Source organism: Dysidea avara, chromosome 3 (assembly GCF_963678975.1).
Source record: "Dysidea avara chromosome 3, odDysAvar1.4, whole genome shotgun sequence".
In the NCBI taxonomy this organism is placed as follows: Eukaryota; Metazoa; Porifera; class Demospongiae; order Dictyoceratida; family Dysideidae; genus Dysidea; species Dysidea avara.
In genome coordinates, this window is record NC_089274.1 from 10,670,164 (window position 1) to 10,676,279 (window position 6,116).

The 6,116-nt window shown below is 35.1% G+C and overlaps 1 long non-coding RNA gene across 1 annotated transcript; it reads right to left on the bottom strand.

The window, feature by feature from the left end:
- Window positions 1-371: 371 nt before the first annotated feature.
- LOC136251718 (uncharacterized) lies at window positions 372-2,415 on the bottom strand. The gene is made up of 2 exons (XR_010699166.1): window positions 2,172-2,415; window positions 372-605 (listed from the first exon to the last, which is right to left on the bottom strand). It is a non-coding gene; the product is annotated as an uncharacterized lncRNA (long non-coding RNA).
- Window positions 2,416-6,116: the final 3,701 nt, after the last annotated feature.

Genomic DNA, 6,116 nt, shown 5'->3' on the forward strand with positions numbered 1-6,116 from the left:
TCATAATTTTATATAGAGCATACTATAAAGTATTTTCTGTGTAATACTGTAAATGTGTTCTTCCTGTAACTGTCTTTAGCTTGGTAAATAGATATGTAGTATATATGATGATGTTAAGATCAATATTAAATGTCATATACTTGGACTCAGTATTGTGAAAAAAAATCAGCCGGACTCTTACATTTAGCCACCATCCAGTGTAGAGTTTGATAATACATATAGACTATCCAGATTATTAGATATGTGACATCTAAGCTGTACATTTCAACATTTGTGCAGAGCAATTTGTTACTGTGACTATAATTATGTGGGTATAGGCAGTGTGTCTGTGTACGTATCTGTCTGTATGTCTGCATGTCCACCTGTCCTGGTAAAATTAGTGAAACAGCTTATCAACATGTACATACATAAGCAAGAAATCCTTAATACACACTAATAGAATCCATAAATGTCCTGAAATCTCAGTTAAGTCATCATTCCAGTTAACAGCACAACCTCATAACATACACTTGGATTATTATGTATGAAGCCAGCATAAGTTATATGGTAGATTGATGTTTTCAATCCTTGAGAAGATGTACATAACTCATCACTTGGTTTTACTGCTAGAATAGAGCCATACAAACAATATGAGGATGGGAAAATACCAAGTAACAGTATATACTATAACATATATTATGTGATAGTTCAGTGTTCAGAAACACTCAGATACCAAGTAACAGTATATACTATTATATTGATGTGATATTCGGTGTTTGGAAATTACTCAGATGAAATAAGATGATAAAATGGTTTTCAAGTTGCTCCTTTGCCCTCAACTATATATATATGATGTGGATTAGACTGCTGACCCAGCCTATTATGAGTGTGTCTACTGATGGACCTCCAGCAGAAGCTATTTAATAGAATGTGCAGTATCAAATGATACAGCTAATGGATGTCATGACTTTGTAATGGGAGAGGAAGATACAAAACCACAGACAAACAAGTCATAGCATTGAAGCATTTGTTTGGTTTTACATATAGTAATAGTCTGCTTAAGTCACGTATTGTGTAAGGGTGTTAGCATTTTTACTGAGTAAGTAAGCTATTTAGCTATGTTGATTCCAAACAGAAACCTTAAACTGTTTATAATTACCTTCTGATTTTCAGGTGTCATAGAAGTTATAGTTGGCTTCTACAGTAAATGTGTAGAAACATGATGCTGGTTGCAGTATTGCTTTTGCACATCTGTGTGATATAGAGCAGCAGGTGTGCATATGTTAGCATCTCCAATTGCAATGCGCTATTAAGGAGAAAACTAACTGCTCCATATGTAATTCTTTATATTCAATACACTGTATGTGTTCACCATGAAGTCACTTCATGATATTTCTTTTGACACAAGAAATCTTTGAAAGCATATTGTAACTTGATCATCATTGCATTAGCTATACATCACACTAACAACACATTCCTATAGTAGCAGCTTAGAGTGATAGTAGCTATATGCATGCACTGAATATCTGCTCAAACATCAATAGTACATTGTAGTGTACTTGCTGGAGCTCTCCTTATCTTCAAGTTGGCACATACATATGGCCGTATATGTTCTGGAATTATGGATAAAATTAAAGTTTATTCGTATCAAAAATTATATGCTAGCACTGCTTTTGTGCAAACGTAAATTCGGAGGCTGTCATTTATCAGAATTTAATACAAATAGTTATACAAGGCTACTGTCATATGCACACTTATTTGACATTCTGTCCTTTCTGGCAGGATTAGCAGATGTGCATTGTATGTATACAATTTAATTGTGTACTGGAATTTGTTAGTATAAATTATGTGAGTATATAGGTAGCATGCGTCAGTCTGTCTGTATATCTGCCTGCCTGCCTTGGTACATAAATTTACAGTAGTAAAGATACAGTGGTTCTCAATCCTTGAGAATATGCAACTCATCACTGAGCTAGCTTGAATAGAATCAATGAATGACATTTGTTTGTATTTAACATTCTTGGAGCTTTATCATCGGTTATGGAATGAAACAAGATTCTTCATTATGCATGAAGTTTGGCACCAGTACGAAGTTAATTACTATAGTATTATTATGAATTATATATACTGTTAGACAACATCATGCATAATACATTATATGTATACCTTCAGGACAGGTATAGGTGGCCTACCTTGTCACGGTTTCACCACAGTTTATTTCTATGATCCCTAGTCGAACTTATACCTGTAATGTATGCTACCGCACAACATCTTGCATTCTATACATTAAAGGTGCAAAATTCATATACCAGAGTAACTAAACTAATCCTCTCAGTTGTGTTATTTTACATATAGTTGCCAGTATATATATTGTATACCCAGTCAGAAGCCTTCCCATGATGCTACTTAGATGGGTGACTGGATTATCTGACTATTAGCAGGTATATTACTATGTTATTAGCTATAGTGTTAAAAATTAAACAACCACGCATTGATATAATCATATTAACTAACAGGATAGCTACTGCACGTATTCTAAGTAGATGGTACAACTGATAAACATGGTTGACATATGTATCAGCGGACTTTAAATTTAGTATCTTGTAAACATGCATAGCTAGCCAGTGTTCAGTTCAAGGTTTAGTGGCTTCATAGCTATGTCAGCAGCTTCAGTTGTGTGTTTTGTTTCAACTCTCTAATACGTACATACTATAATGCATGTAGTTACATGTCAGAGAATTGATGCAGTCACCACTGGGTATAGCCATACGTTTGATTCCCCCCCCTCCCCCCAAATACTGGCAATGTAATCATGACATACTGAAAAACTGTGATGGCAAACTCACATCTTGTAGCTATACTTGTAACAAAGCAATTTAAACACTGTGATTCCTACAAAGAAATTGAACTTGCTTTGAAAGAACAAGCGTACAAACAACTAGTACTTCCACTACTCAAATAATGTGCTCCTAATTGGGACCCTCAGAGTCACCTTCAAACAGACATCAACAAATAGAGTTAGTACAACGCAGAGCAGTGAGATTTGTTCTCAGCAACAACAAAAAATAACATGGATGTTACTGTACTGTTAACTCGAATTGTTTGCACTCCAAAGTCATCGCAAATATACCTTCGATTAATCCTACTAGCTATTTAAAGCTGTTAATCATCTTTAATTAATACATGAACAATATTTACCCTCACCCACAAGACTTAGATTAAATTGCGTCTACGATAGTTGATTTGATTGTGACATTACAGTACTGGTACACAATCTGGGATAGCGGCCAAAAGAAAAAAAATACTTACAAAACTTAAATTAACATTTCATTACAAGGGTTTGGGGAACATTGGAGCAGGGAATACAGAATGTTAGTTGTCATGTCTAAGGTTAGATAAAAATGTGTCCATAAAAGATTTGTCTTGTTAGTCTTGATAGATAGAGAAAAATCATTTGAGAATAGGCACTTTTCATAATATATATATCGAGGGATTTCATTGAAGAAATGTCTACTGATCATGACTTACAGTACATTACTACTGTACTGAACATGATTCATTTTACCACTTGTGGGGGATACCATTAGCTAAATTTGTGACATCGAAGGATGGAGTGGAATACTTGAGTGACTTCAGCACAAAAACAATTTCATGGTATACATTAAGGATAGTTTTTTGAGTCTATCAAATTAATTGGAGTTGTAATCATTTAAAATAAACTTTATTGCTTTCCTTTGAATCTGTCCAATAAGTGTAATATTCAAGGTTTGGTCTCTCTCAATGATCATTGAACAGTATGTAACTTGTGATCTCACCAAATTAAAGATAGGTACAATGTTCTCTTGGCTGTCACTGTTTTGTACCTGCTAAAGCTGTGACAGAGTAACCCCAACACATTCTATAGGCCTTAGGAATTATATTCTTGTAGTGGTGGTCCCAAGATGGGAATGATGATATTATAATATCGAGGTTCTTACACAGGACTTTTGATGTATAGCATAAAAGTGGTATATATGGGCTAGTAGTTGTTGACTACAGTATTCTTTTCTCCAGACTTAAACACAGGAAACATCATTATGGGCTGATTGCTCATTCGGATGATATTACACATTTCTTTTACACTTCTTCCCCAGGATGATACTTGAATGGAACAGTCTACAAATTGATAAAAAAATTTTGAATTACTTAGAGACCACTCTGAAACTGAAAGCACTGATATAGCTAATTAACTACTATAGCCACAAAAGATACAGAACAATGTTGGAAATTATAAATACTATTGACTACTCTGAGAAAGGAGCAGTCTTCCCTAAAGGAGTGTAGGCCTTTCTCTTGACCCCTGCTTAGTATGATGATCTTACTAAGTGACCACAATCAATCTACAGTATTTAAGAGTTTATATAGGGAGCATCCACATAGCTATAAAAGTCAATAAATAGGCTTTTGTGAAATGGATAGTGTGGAAAAGGCTTCTGACTAAAATTAGATAGTTAATTAGCTAATGTGTGGGTGACTGTAGTTATTCAGTTGCTATATAGAAGGCATAGAACCCTTTGGTAGCATTTCTTGATTTTTAAATTTTTATATGCTTAATAGATAGAGTATTGATTGCTGATCTACAGTTTATTTGGTTACTTTGGCATGCACAGCTGAAACTAACAAGATACATTTTTTATCTCGGGGCTCCCATACATTTTGAAGGAAAAAATGGTACAACTAAATTAGGAAGCCATCTTATAGTCTGGACCAGCTGTCTTGAAACTGCAGTTGCTTTCTAGCTGCAAGTTTGCTCATAGTGAGCATGGCGCATTCGATCATTGTATACTTTGTTGTAAAATATGTTTCTGTATACCCATAGGCAAGTGACTATCTCAAGCAAGTAGAAAAGATCGTTAAAAGTCAACAACTAATAAATAATGGTAAACAGCTGAAGTGGAGGTGTCACAATGATGCAACAATAGTGGAGTTGTGGTAGTGGATTATGGCAGTGTTATGTCAACTTTGAAGTGGCCACTGAGTTTGGCTATAGCTTCCAAAAATTGTTGTGTAGCTGAAAATCACTAACCTGAGCAACGTAACTACTTTAAGAACTAGTGAATATACCTTCCATCTGACAGTACGTTTTATAAGCTTCAAAGCGTTCTACATTACAAGGCCATGGTACAAGGCCTGGTTTTAAAAGATTACAAAACAACACAAAACTTACTTATGCATGACAAAACTAACATTTTTTTTCAAATATTAATTTAGTCAGGGAAAACAGCATCAGCCAAGGAAGGCTGTTTTTCAGCTGTGCCCTGAGAATACAATAAAATAAAAGATACAGCTGTACACATATACACACATCAATTTTTTTAAAATTCATCAACAGTTTCCCGTACATCGCTTTAGGTAAACTGTTCCAAATGGCTGTGCCCCTAAATGCTAGTGACTGCTTACCATAGTTAGTTCTCACACTAGGAACAAACAATCTGTGTACAAAGTGACCAGTGACATCCACAGCATAAGAGAAAATTCCATGTAAATAAGGAGGAGAGATCTTATTAACAATTCTAAAACCTGTAACACTGTATGAAAAGTACGCCTTTCAGTTAGAGTCGATTGCAAGTTAATTATTGGAAGAAGGTAATGGTGAAGTAAATTTCGAATGACGTCTCTCCAGATGACAAGTATTAGTAGAGTTTGATGGTGACCACACAGTATCACAGTAATCCAAAACTGGTAGCATATAAGCTTGATACAGCAACTGAATAACTAAGAGGAAGTAGACTTAACACGATTTACAGCATAAAGTTTCTTTCTAGCTCTACTCAGAACATAATCCACATGAGCTTGCCAAGCCGAGATGTTGATCTAGATATACACCTAGATACTTGGTAGTACATACCTGCTTTAAAATAGCACCATTCAAGTGTTAATGTAAGAGTCTGTCCTTTAGTTCTCTGGCGAGAACCAATCAGCATACATAATGACTTTATCACATTCAGTCTCAATCTGTTAACAATCAGCCATGTGGATACATTCTCATCATCAGCTTGAAGAGCACTCTCAACTACAGAAAGGTCACTGTGACTGAAGTGCAGCTCTGCATATATATTAATGTCAGACAAAGAAATAACACTTGGCAAGTCATTGAC